The following is a 13,288-nucleotide window of genomic DNA, read 5'->3' on the forward strand; positions in this document are numbered from 1 at the left end:
CTCTCTGGATCCCCCTCCCCCACCATGCGAGAGAACCCCAGGAGAGCTGCCTGCCTCCTCGCGGTGCAGCTCCCGACTTTGGGGAACTCCTCCCGGTATCTTGGGGAAAGGGTGGCCCTCTCCCGGTCACCGTCTGCTCGCCTCTGGGTCACAGGGGAAGCTGCGGCCCACTTCTCCTCTGGTCGGCCGGTACCCCTGCACAGAGCTCACAGGCCTGGCAGTGAACAGGGCCATGGAGGGAGAGTAGAAAAAATAAAGAGAACGGTCAGGTCTGCCCCGCTCGGTCCTTCCGAGCTGGCAGGATCCACTGCGCTGGGTGTTTCCTCCTACCGCTGCAACAATGGTGCCCCTGCGAGTGGGATCCTCTGACGACAATTTTAATACAATTCACAATGTGCACAATTTGATATATCAACCCTTTTGATACACCTGGCGATTTCAGTAATTCTTCAACCACAATCTGCAATTGCTTCAGAAACTAACCCCCATCAATCTTTGCAGTCAGGTTCTGAGCATTTGGTCTTTTATCTAAATTTGGGTAGTATTGCAGCTTATTTCCTTACCCATCCTAACCTTACCTCCACTACTAACTTTTTGGGAGAGTGGAGAATCCAAAATTAATTAAATATTCTGCACCTCTTAGGGCCCCCAGGAGAGGATCTAGGGAATGGGTATATGGTTAAAACCGCAATTAAACTTCATCAGTACATTTAATACTTAATATTATTTCGGCAGTAAATAATGAAAGTTTTAACTATAGCTTAAAGGCATTTTTAATAAGTTCTACATTTCTCATTATTAGTCAATTAAAGTTTACAGAACATTGCATAAAGTGCGCCCTTAAATCTATCCCTATTCCAATATTCTAAATCAGTACAAGTAAAACATTTTAATCAATGAATAGTGAAAAGAACAACTGTAGTAACAGTCTGGTCTGCAAAACTATCAATATTCATAAAGAATACTGTAACAGACTTCTTAACAAAAAATAGTCTAGGAAGGAAACAAATCTGACTGTCAAGAGCTCAGTGATAGAGAGAGAGGGAGTCTGGATCTGAGAATAAGGCTGTCACTGCTGCCACCAATGCTGCCTGTTCTTTCCCTGGGAACACTTTTATACACATAACATGAAAAATACATTTTAGCAAAGATGTTTCATTCAGTATATTAGACATCCAATCAAGAGCTGCGATTTCATGACAACAGAACACTTTCAGTTGATGTGACTTTTTAAACAAAGAGCAGTCTAAACATGCAACAGCTAAGGGGGCATATCTAAGAGCACCACCTTAGCGCCGCCATAGCGTCATTTTTTTTACTCAGTCAGCGCTAAAGTGGCTTTTCTGCCGTGCCATATTTGCAAAGTTGTGCAAGGCATACATTCCACTAGTTTGTAACCCCTTGGCCCACATTATGCCTGCGCCAGCCTGGCCCTAGGAGGCCAACACAAATGGCACAGTGAAATTTAAAAGATTTCACTGCACCGTTTTGGACATCATTTTTAATGCCTGCTCAAAGCAGGCATTAAAATGATGCTCATATAGTAACCTATGGGCCTCCTTGCACTTGCCTGACCCTATTGTGCTAACAAGCGCCATGGTGCGCCGTATTATAAATATGGCCCAAACATGGTGTTGTTAGATGCCGGTAAGGGGGCGCAAAGAAAGTGGCGCACCATACCTGATGCGCCACTTTTTCTTAAATATGGGCCTTTGTTTCCTAAAATATTCATCTGGATACATATGCATTCTTTCTCATGCGCTTCACTCTCTGAAAAATAAGACACTTGTTTAAGTTTTATGTGTATTTGCACCCCGTCATCTTATTCTCACACATCTTCACACCATAAGCCTATTCATAAAGAAGCAAGTTTCAGATTAGTTTAGCAAGTTTTGAAATTCCAATGCAGGTCAGCCGGATAGACTTGTCTATGGGCGGCCAAATTAATACAGTCTTCGCATCTTGTATCAGCATTCTGAAAATGCTTCACAAAGTCTTCAGTTCAATTACAATCAAATCACAAAAAATTACAATTGAAAATACCACCTATAATAGTAGCAGGGAGAATAATATTACAATGTAGGAATAGGTGAAATTTTGGGAGGTGAGCAGGGGACAATCTAGGATAGGCATCCTAATGAGCCTAGGAATGTGATGAGGATTGTCAGCAGGAGGGTGAAGGAGCAGAAAGGCAACAAGGATTGACAGCAGGAGGGCAAAGGAGCAGGTAGGCAACAATGATTGACTGCAGGAAAGTGAAGGAGCAGGAAGGCAATAAGGACTGAGAGTAGAAAGGAGAAGGAGATGGAAGGCAATAAGTATACCGTCAGCAACATACAGAGCAGAGGTATGGGGTATCCAAAAATGTGAGGCAATCCAGGCTGAAGAAAGCAAGTTCTGTAGAAAGGTTCTGGCGGTTCCTATTTCATCTTCACATCGGATTTGTGGGAATTGGGTATCCCATACATGAAGATTATATCAGAGCCTGACCACCCCTATTATGTTTGGCAGTGTGGAAAATAAGGAAGCAACCCTCACAAGAGATATTATCAGGGATTGCCTTAGCTGTGACAAAGGGCGTAAGGTCGCGCTATACCAGGTCTATACGGGTCCTGAGGGAAATCTTAATACTAATAAAAAAGAGTTGCAGATGCCCTTGTTTAATGTAGCATACACCGAAAGAATGACCAGAGAAAGGGGGAAGACCAGTGTAGCCACCTATTTGATTTTTGTATTGGATAACCGGCCCATGGGGTACATCACCAGACCAAAGGGGGCGATGGGAGCAGAGCTTGCTGTTTCGCTATAGGGCTGGCACGAATGGGCATTTCCTATGTTTTCCACTGGGTTTAATGCCAATCTTGATTTTACGCCTTGTGATGGGAAGTCCAGGCAAACAATGACACACTTTTCATTCTTTTGTAGATACTATTCTGTGCACTCTGAGCACTTTTCGATTCCCCTTGTAAAAAGGTGCAACACTAATAACTTCAGGGTAGCCCTTAATACTTTTTTTCAGCTTGGCGATGGCAAGGTAGTTGCACTTGTAGGGATATTCCTGAGAGCTCGGAGAACCATGAATACTAATTATGTCTGCTGAAAATAGTACTGTATAGCTGTTTGCGCTGCCGTACGGCATTCAATTTTAGCCATTTGCCTTTATATTTGTTTTTAATTATAAATTATATGTATTTTATTGTACATGATTTGTACTTTTATGGATCCTTTTGGTATTTGAATAAAGTTACTGAATTGAATTGACAGCTAGAGGCTGAAGGAGGAGGAATGTGTCAAGCATTGATGGCAGGATGGCAAAGAAGCAGAAAGGCAAGAAGGAGTGACAAAATAGGGCAAAGGATCAGGAAGATGATAAGGACTGACAACAGGAAGGTGAAGGAGGATGAAGTTGATAAGCATTGATGTCAGCAAGGTAAAGGAGCAGGAGGGCAATAAGGTTAGAGAGCAGATAGGGGAAGAAGCAAGAAGGCAATAAGGACTGACAGCAGGAGGACAAAGGAAGAGGAAAGTGATTAGGATTGAAAACAAGAGAGCAAAGGAGCAGGGAAGAAACAAAGATTGACAGCAAGAGGGCGAAGGGGCATAAAGTTGATAAGGATTAAGTTCAGGAAAGTGAAGGAGTGAGAAGCGATAAGGATTGACATCAGGAAGATGAAAGAGCAGGAAGGCTACAGATTGACAGCAGAAGGGCTAATAAGCAGAAACATGACAAGGATTGACATCTGCCGGGTGAAGGAGCTGGAAGGCGATTGGGCTGAGAGTAGGAAAGGGAAAGACGCAGGAATACGGCGAGGTTTGATAGGAGGAGGTCAAAGGATCAGGGAAGTGATTAGGATTGACAACAAGAGGGTAAGGGGGCAGAAAGAGACAAGGATTGACAGCAAGATGGCAAAGTAGCATAAAGGGGATAAAGACTGATTTCAGGAAGGCGAAGGAGCCGGGAGTAGATAAGGATTGACATCAGGAAGGTGAAGAAGCCGGGAGTCAATAAGGATTGACATCAGGAAGGTGAAGAAGCTGGGAGTCGATAAAGATTGACATCAGGAAGGTGAAGAAGCCGGGAGTCGATAAGGATTGACATCAGGAAGGTGAAGAAGCCGGGAGTCGATAAGGATTGACATCAGGAAGGCGAAGGAGCCGGGAGTCGATAAGGATTGACATCAGGAAGGCGAAGGAGCCGGGAGGCGATAAGGATTGACATCAGTAAGGTGAAGAAGCCGGGAGTCGATAAGGATTGACATCAGTAAGGTGAAGAAGCCGGGAGTCGATAAGGATTGACATTAGGAAGGTGAAGGAGCCAGGAGTCGATAAGGATTGACATCAGGAAGGTGATGAAGCCGGGAGTCGATAAGGATTGACATCAGGAAGGTGAAGGAGCCAGGAGTCGATTACGACTGACATCAGGAAGGTGATGAAGCAGGATGGAACCAAAAACTGAGAACAAGAGGGCTAAGGAGCAGGAAGACCAAAAGGACTGACTTCAGCAGGTGATGGCGCGCTCAGGTGATAAGGATTGTGAGCAGGAAGGGGAAGAAGCAGTAAGGTAATAAGGAAGGTAAAGGAGCATTAGACTTTAAGGCAAAGAGTAATTTAATATGTATGTCAGAGTGCGGCTACTCGCATGTGGGTTGTTTCTGGAGGACAGGGTCATGGGCAGTGCCCAAAATTGTCTGGACTATTCAGTCATAGTAAGTTATAAGGATCCAGGCTGGCAGCCTACAATGGCAACAAGTTTAAAACAAAATACCAATGCTGGTGGAAACTCCATGTGACCAGTTAAGACATTTTTCATTTGTATCCTGTGGCATATGAGATATTAGCCGCATAATACATTTCTAGGAGAAAACACCAGTTGATTGCAGGGACTGGTTACTGGTGTCGTGGATGGTCAGTTGCTATTTTTATGTAACTAGCGCTATTCCCTCGCGCTTTTTCTGCTGGATCTATTTACAGCAGTGCATTCCCCACACGAAAAGTGTAAAGACCATTTGTAACGTGTCAAAAGACATTTCCATAAACAAATGCATACACACTAGGGACGCATTACTTTGCTCTGCGCGGGGGACAAACGGCCCAAATGTATCTCCCTGATGCTGTACAAAACACATGAAATAAAGGATAAAATAAAGTATAATTCTGTTTGGAAGGGGTCCCGCGAGCATCAACCACTTCTTTTGGAGGCAGGTTTTCCAAGGAGCAGCATGAAGTCTTTCGACTGAGAAGCCCCCACATGCATTAACACCCTTTCACCCTCCTCTGCCTCCCCAAGCTTGGTCTCTTCCATTTGATTGATGACAGTGTTCAGCCAATCAGCGAAAGAGGCTGAGCGCATGTCAGTACTGACTGAGGCTTAATTGCAGAAGGCTGCTGGCTCTGAGGTTGTCTGCTTCTACTCTGCACTAAAAAGAAAACACAGCTTCAAGACAGGACGCGGCTATGAGACAGTCAAGGAGGCTCGGTTTGAAATAACAGATAACCTTCTCCCCTTTTATCAATTATTAACAGCGAATTACTGTCACAGGCTCGCAGACGTGTGGTCGAGTTCACCACAATCGAATAAATATGCTTGCAGCCATTGGAATTTCCTGCGGAAAATGGAATATCTCCGCCTGGGCTACATGTTAGTAGCTAAGGAAGCGTGTGTGGGCCTATCTGCATGCACTTATCTGGGCCAATTGTAGGGGTGCCCGCAAATGCAGCATTCCAGTAAGAACTGGAAAAAGGCCTCTTGAGGGGGGAGCATTACCATGGCCCAAGTCACAGCATTCTTTCAAGATTCATTTTCCAGTTAAGTAGGCGCATGCAGAAGATCACACCCTTCAAATTTGGAGGGTTTACTGAGTAGGCATCTTCCATGCGACCACGGTGGGATTTACTGATTACTTCCCCGGAGAAATAGTTTCGAAAATCTTTTGAAATGTTATATTTGTGCTTGATTCATTGAAATATCAACTACTGTCCAAAACCCAGTTTTGTAACTCTATATGTGGAGGCGATCTGCGAATCTTGGGTTTCTGCTTGGCAACGTAGGGGATCACTGCCTTGGTAAGTAATTCCCCAAGACAGATGACTTCCTTTGAAACAAATAGCACATTTGAAAAACCCCATTTGCAAGTTTGCAACTTTGTAACTTTGTAACTTTGCTCCAGACCTGCCAACGTAGAAAATTTTCACTGCATGAGATATGGGTGGTGCTTGAAGAGCAAACCCTTCAAGCCCTGCTCCCATATGGTTGGCTACTGCTTAAACAGCCCTGAAGGGGCAATGGAAGGAACACCTCCCATGTCCTGCAAGCAAAACCCTTATTGGGGTTTAATCTACTCTTTGGTGGATTTCCGTCTCAACTTGTTCTCGTCCTGTGATATCAACACTTACCTGTATGAATTGAGCCGATATCATGTGAAACATGCTAACACTATGTGAGTAGGCAGGTCTTTTGCCCTCCCTTCTTGACTATCAGCATTCCCATGATGCTTTGCTGCTGCCTGGTGCGCAGACTATCGGGGCATGTGACTTCTCCGCTTACCTCACTTCACAATATGCTCTGTAATACACTACATAAAGTGGGACTAATACATACACATGATCTTCATCATGGTAGCCTCACCACACCACGCTACCAAAAGTCACATAATCCAAGACTACTCTACATAATATGGAAAACATGCCTTGACTCACCACATCCTAATGCATTACCCCTATAAAACAGTCTCCACAGTACAACATTACATCAAGCTATACTGTACAACACCATATCACAACTAACACACCCTAATATATCAGGGTGATGTAGCCTCCCCACATCCCATCTAAGGACACCACCCTATATCAATATGTCACCATAACACATTCTACCACAGCCCATTACCCCATTGATGAAAAGACCATATTAATGACCCTATACCCAATACAAAATAAGCACGTTTTTTCAATATACTTTAGTGTATCCATAATAAAGAACCCATAATTAGGAAACCACTAATGTAAAAAATATGGCATCAATCTTAATCATAGCCCTTACTGTAGGAGGCTGGCCTGGCTTATAGTGGGTACCAGATAGTACTTACACCTTGTGCCAGGTCCAGTTATCCCTTATTAGTAGATTAGTAGTGTTCTAGCAGTTTAGCCTGATCGAGGTAGCTATAGCAGAGCAGCTTAAGCTGAACTAGGAGACATGCAAAGCTCCTACTATACCACTTATATCATATAGTACTATATCATAAGAATCACAATACTCAGAGTTACTAAAAATAAAGGTGCTTTATTTTAGTGACAATGTGCCAAAAATATCTCAGAGGATATACTCCCTTAGGAGGTAAGTAAAATACACAAAATATACACACAAACCAAAATCAGGTAAGTAAACAGTTAGAAAAGTAGTGCAAACACTGATGAATACAATAGGATGCAATAGGCCTAGGGGCAACACAAACCATATACTAAGAAAGTGGAATGCGAACAACTTAGGGACCCCAGGCCAGAAAACACTAAGGGTGTCTAAAATACCCCACCCCTAGACCCTGAAAAGTAGGAGTAAAGTTACCCTACTTCCCCAGAAACACACTAAAGTCGTGATAGGAGATTCTGCAAAGACAATAACTGACTGCAAAGCACTGAAGATGGATTCCTGGACCTGAGGACCTGTAAAGGAAGGGGACCAAGTCCAAGAGTCACGAAAGTGTCCAGGGTGGGCAGGAGCCCACTAAAAATGGCTGCCTCCGGGTGGAAGAAGCTGAAGAGTCTGCAACAACGGAAGATGCCAAGAACTTTTTCTTTGCACAGAAGATGTCCCATGGTGTGCTGCAGGATGCAGAGTTGTTTCTTTGCAGAAAGACCGCAAACAAGGTTTGCTAGCTGCAAAGGTCGCGGTTTAAGAAAATGGGTGCTGCTTGGGCCAAGGAAGGACCAGGAGGTCGCCCCTTGGAGGAGGAGACAGAAGGGGCGCTCAGCAACACTGGGAGCCCACGCAGAAGCAGGCAGCATCCGCAGAAGCACTTGAACAGGGGTTCAAGAAATCTGAGCACGGCGGTCGTCTCAACACTACAAAGGAGGGTCCCACGAAGCCGGTGGTCAACTCAGTGAGTTCAGCAATGCAGGACGGAGTGCTGGGGACCTGGGCTGTGCTGTGCACAAAGGATTCCTTGCAAATGTGCACAGAAGCCCTAGCAGCAGCAGATCATGCAGTACACAGGATTACTGTCTGGCGTGGGGAGGCAAGGACTTACCTCCACCAAATTTGGACAGATGGACCTCTGGACTGTCGGGGTCACGTGGATCCAGCTCCTGTGTTCCAGGGACCACGCCCCTCAAGATGAGAGGGGACCCAGAGGACCGGTGATGCAGAAGTCTGGTGCCTGCGTTAGCAGGGGGAAGATTCTGTCGACCCATGGGAGATTTCTTCTTGGCTTCCAGTGCAGGGTGAAGGCAGACAGCCCTCAGAGCATGCACCACCAGGAAACAGTTGAGAAAGCCGGCAGGATTAGGCGCTACAGTGTTGCTGGTAGTCGTCTTGCTAATTTGTTGTGGTTTTGCAGGTGTCCTGGAGCAGTCAGCGGTCGATCCTTGGCAGAAGTTGAAGAGGGAGATGCAGAGGAACTCTGGTGAGCTCTTGCATTCGTTATCTGAAGAGAAACCCACAGGAGAGACCCTAAATAGCCCTCAGAGGAGGATTGGCCACCTAACCAGGTAAGCACCTATCAGGAGGGGTCTCTGACGTCACCTGCTGGCACTGGGCACTCAGAGGCCTGCACTGTGCCCTCACACCTCTGCATTCAAGATGGCAGAGGTCCGGGACACACTGGAGGAGCTCTGGGCACCACCACTGGGGTGGTGATGGACAGGGCAGTGGTCACTTCCCTTTCCTTTGTCCAGTTTCGCACCAGAGCAGGGGCTGGGGGATCCCTGAACCGGTGTAGACTGGTTTATGCAAGGAGGGCACAATCTGTGCCCTTGAGAGCATTCCCAGAGGCCAGGAGAGGCTACTCCTCTCAGGCCCTTAACACCTATTTCCGAAGGGAGAGGGTGTAACACCCTCTCTCAGAGGAAATTCTTTGTTCTGCCTTCCTGGGACTGGGCTGCTCAGACCCCAGGAGGGCAGAAGCCTGTCTGTGGGTTGGCAGCAGCGGTAGCTACAGTGAAAACCCCAGAGAGCTAGTTTGGCAGTACCCGGGGTCCATGCTGGAGCCCCAGGGATGCATGGGATTGGTACCCCAATACCAGATTTGGCATGGGTGGACCATTCCATGATCTTAGACATGTTACATGGCCATATTCGGAGTTACCATTGTGAAGCTACATATAGGTATTGACTTATATGTAGTGCACATGTGTAATGGTGCCCCCACACTGACAAAGTCCAGGCAAATTGCCCTGAACTATGTGGGGGCACCTTGGCTAGTGCCAGGGTTCCCTCACACTTAGTAACTTTGCACCTAACCTTCACCAAGTGAGGGTTAGACATATAGGTGACTTATAAGTTACTTAAGTGCAGTGTAAAAATGCCTGTGAAATAATGTGGATGTTATTTCACTCAGGCTGCTGTGGCAGTCCTGTGTAAGAATTGTCTGAGCTCCCTATGGGTGGCAAAAGAAATGCTGCAGCCCATAGGGATCTCCTGGAACCCCAATACCCTGGGTACCTAGGTACCATATACTAGGGAATTATAAGGGCGTTCCAGTGTGCCAATCAGAATTGGTAAAAATGGTCATTAGCCTGCAGTGACACTTTTAAAAGCAGAGAGAGCATAAGCACTGAGGTTCTGGTTAGCACAGCCTCAGTGACACAGTTAGGCACCACACAGGGAACACATTTAGGCCACAAACTATGAGCACTGGGGTCCTGCCTAGCAGGATCCCAGTGAGACAGGCAAAAACAAACTGACACACAAGTAAAAATGGGGGTAACATGCCAGGCAAGATGGTACTTTCCTACACTTACTTACCCTTGCCATAACTCATACCTTAGCATCATTATTACCTTTACCTTTTTGTAGCTGGACACAGTATCTGCACCCTTCTCCTATGTCTGGATTGCCAGAAAAAGCAGGCTCCTACCTTTAGCCGCTTTGCCGTTTGTGCAGCAATCCCACTTGATGTGAAACGTATCTCTAACGATGGGTCACACAATGGAGGACAAATACAATTAAGGCATTAAAAAGCTCCTAAGTGGTCATAACTACAGAGGCTAGATGGAAGAATACTGGAGAACTGAAGAGGAACTGACATAGAGTGCCTTTAACACTGTTGAGTAGGTTTACACTTTTGAGAATGTTTACTACTTTTTGGTATTCACAAACTCAGTGTAAATTACTACTAAAAACAGTACTATGTTGTAAGAAAATACCTCTTTTTGCATGTTCATGCCCACATTTTTTGACTGATGCTGCTGTTTTTCGACTCTGAGAGTGCATAGAGGCCTGCTAACTAGAATTCAGTGTCAATGTACAAACCTCCTACAAAGTGTATGTCGATTTGGCTATCTCCATTTGGCAAGTGCTGACTTATTTAGAAGTCTCAAGTATATGGTACTCAGGATACAAAGGGCATGTAAGGCAGAGTGTCTACCCAGGGCTGCAACACTAATGGTGCCACCCTGTGTGTGACAAAGTAGTGGTCACACTGCTAGTTCGACTTTGCCATTCAAACCAACGGCAAAGCCACCACTCCCCTTAACAATATATATAAGTCTCCCCTACTTAAGACCTTTAGAGCCCTATGGCAAGGATCTGTATATTATTAAGAAGTCACTATATTTTTTTTATATATGTCTTAGCAGCAACACCTCTAAATTGTTGGTTTGCTGTGGCAAAAAGAGGCTGAGCCCCCTGTTGGACTGGACCTGTTGCACCTTGCGCCAGCAAAGTTGGTACTCTGCCTGTGGCTCCTGGCTCGGTGAAAAGTAATGTCCTAGTACAAAGCAGTGACTCCAAGGGACTATTGGCTGATCACCTGGAACCAGCCAACCAACCAAGGGACTGATCCTCAAGAGCCAAAAGTTGACCCAAGTCAGCCAGAGCTCAGAGCATTGTCAGAGTCCAGATTGGTCACCCAAGAGGGACACTAGGCTCCACTAGAGGGTTTCACTCTGACTGCTGTGTTTAGCGACCAGTAGCCCAGCAGCAGCTGGCTTTCTACTGTCTTGAAGAGGCCTTTGTCAGCCTTCAACCCCTGTGGCCAAAGTCACTCCACATGACCTATGGTCCGAGGAATCACCACAAAGGCATCCTCGTCAACCACACAGCAACCGCAGCAACTCTGGTGGCGAGGTAACTGTCCAAATCTGCCCCATTGCATCCCACACCCCCAGACCTCCATCCTGTCCGATTTGGTCACCCAACTGGGTAGGAGTAGTCGAACTAACACTTTACAAACCTTTCAAAAGTTTGCAAACTTTAAATTGACAAATGCTTTTTTGCGGTTGAATTAAAAAGTGATAAATCTTTAAAAATCTATAATTGCGGTACCCTCTGGTGGATTTTGTCTATCTTGGCCTCAAAAAATTCATTGAAATATCATCTATTTTTATAAATTGGTGTTGTCTTTCTTTTGTGTTGCGTGGTTTTCTTACTTTGTTGTTTGGTACTGTTAAATGCTTTCACTAAGGGCCTGATAATGATGTTGGGGGATGGAATACTCTGTCAGAAGCGTGAAGGATATTCCGTCCAGCGTATTACAATTTCCATAGGATATAATGGAATCATAATACGGAGGACGGGCTACCCATCACGTTTGTGACAGAGTAACACCATCTGCCAAGATCATAATCAGGCCCTAAATTCCCTGATGCAAGCCTTGTTGCTCAAAAGCCATAGCCACCCAGGGTTGAGCTTAAGGTTGTTAAAATGAGCCTAACTGGACCGAAGACAGTTTTGGAGATTGTGTTCCATGGTAAGATAGCACAGCCATATTATATATTACACCCATAACCTCACATGTGGACAACCACTGGTACTGCAGCACCCTTCCATAGAGAGACACCACATTCAAAGAGGTGATGTCCGCAGGGGCAGGTGAGAGGGGGATAAAATAGTATATTTAATTAAAAAATAAATATAAAAAATATGTTTATGTTAACTTTTAATGTAAATTCAATTTCTATATTTTAAAATTTTTATAATGTGCATTAACAATTGTTAAAATGATGTATAGAATTAATTAGAATTAATATTTTTTTTATAAAACTCAATGTTACATTACTTTTGTAATTTAAAATAGGTTATTTTATAGTTAAATAATAAATATGTACTATTTTTATAAATTATTTTTAACATAAATGTGTATTTATTTACATTTTTAACTATTTTAAAAAATGTAAGTTACTTTACCATTATTTACTATGGGGTTTTATTTTAAGTCCCTACCTCTGTTATTGTCCATACCAGTGTTTTTTAGTGGTAGCTTACAATTAGAGTTTGTGAATATGTAAAATTAGTAAACGTAGTAAAAAGTGTAAGTTACATTTGTAAATTAGGCCATTAGTCATCAGTAACTTTCACTGCCACCTGTGAGGCTATCTGCAGCCGTCCACGCAGAACTTCCAGAGGTCACATCACCAATATACACTTGTCCTTGTCCTTTCCTTTACCCTCATCCTTACCTTTACAGTTATCCCTACCCTTATCTTTCCACTTACATTTAAGCTTACCTCTACCTTTACACCTAGAGCCCTAACAATAGACATAGCTTTACCCTTAAATTTAACCCTTGTCTTTTCCTCAACCTTACCCTTTAACTTACTATTCCCCTCCCCTTACCCTTGCGCTTACCCTTATCCTTATTCTTACATTTAATATTACACTTTTCCAACTCTTATCGTTCCACTTACCTTTAAGCCTACCTCTATCTTTACACTTACTCTTAGACATAGTTTTACCCTTATCTTTAACCCTTGCCTTACCCTCACCCCTACTCTTACCTTTTCCCTTCCCTTACCCCTTCCCTTTACTCTTCCTCTTCTCCTTATCTTTAACCTTGCCCTATCCCTATCTTTATAATGCGCCCTATCTTTACAATGTGTTTCACAGGGGCGGCATGCATTCTACCTGACCACTACTGACTGCAGTAGAAAACAGTGGTAGAAACTTTTGAGGAAGAGCAGCAGGGAAATGTTTCATGCAAGCATCAATGCTGGGTTAGCTCCATTGCCCACTGATGCTTAATATATCAACATAAAAAAGATACTTGAGTGGCCAGCTGGATCAAGCCTGAATCTAGCAGGCAAATTCAGTCCCCAATCCATAAGACAGATTGATCGATGTGAGCCACTCATCAAG

Source organism: Pleurodeles waltl, chromosome 3_1 (genome assembly GCF_031143425.1).
Source record: "Pleurodeles waltl isolate 20211129_DDA chromosome 3_1, aPleWal1.hap1.20221129, whole genome shotgun sequence".
In the NCBI taxonomy this organism is placed as follows: domain Eukaryota; kingdom Metazoa; phylum Chordata; class Amphibia; order Caudata; family Salamandridae; genus Pleurodeles; species Pleurodeles waltl.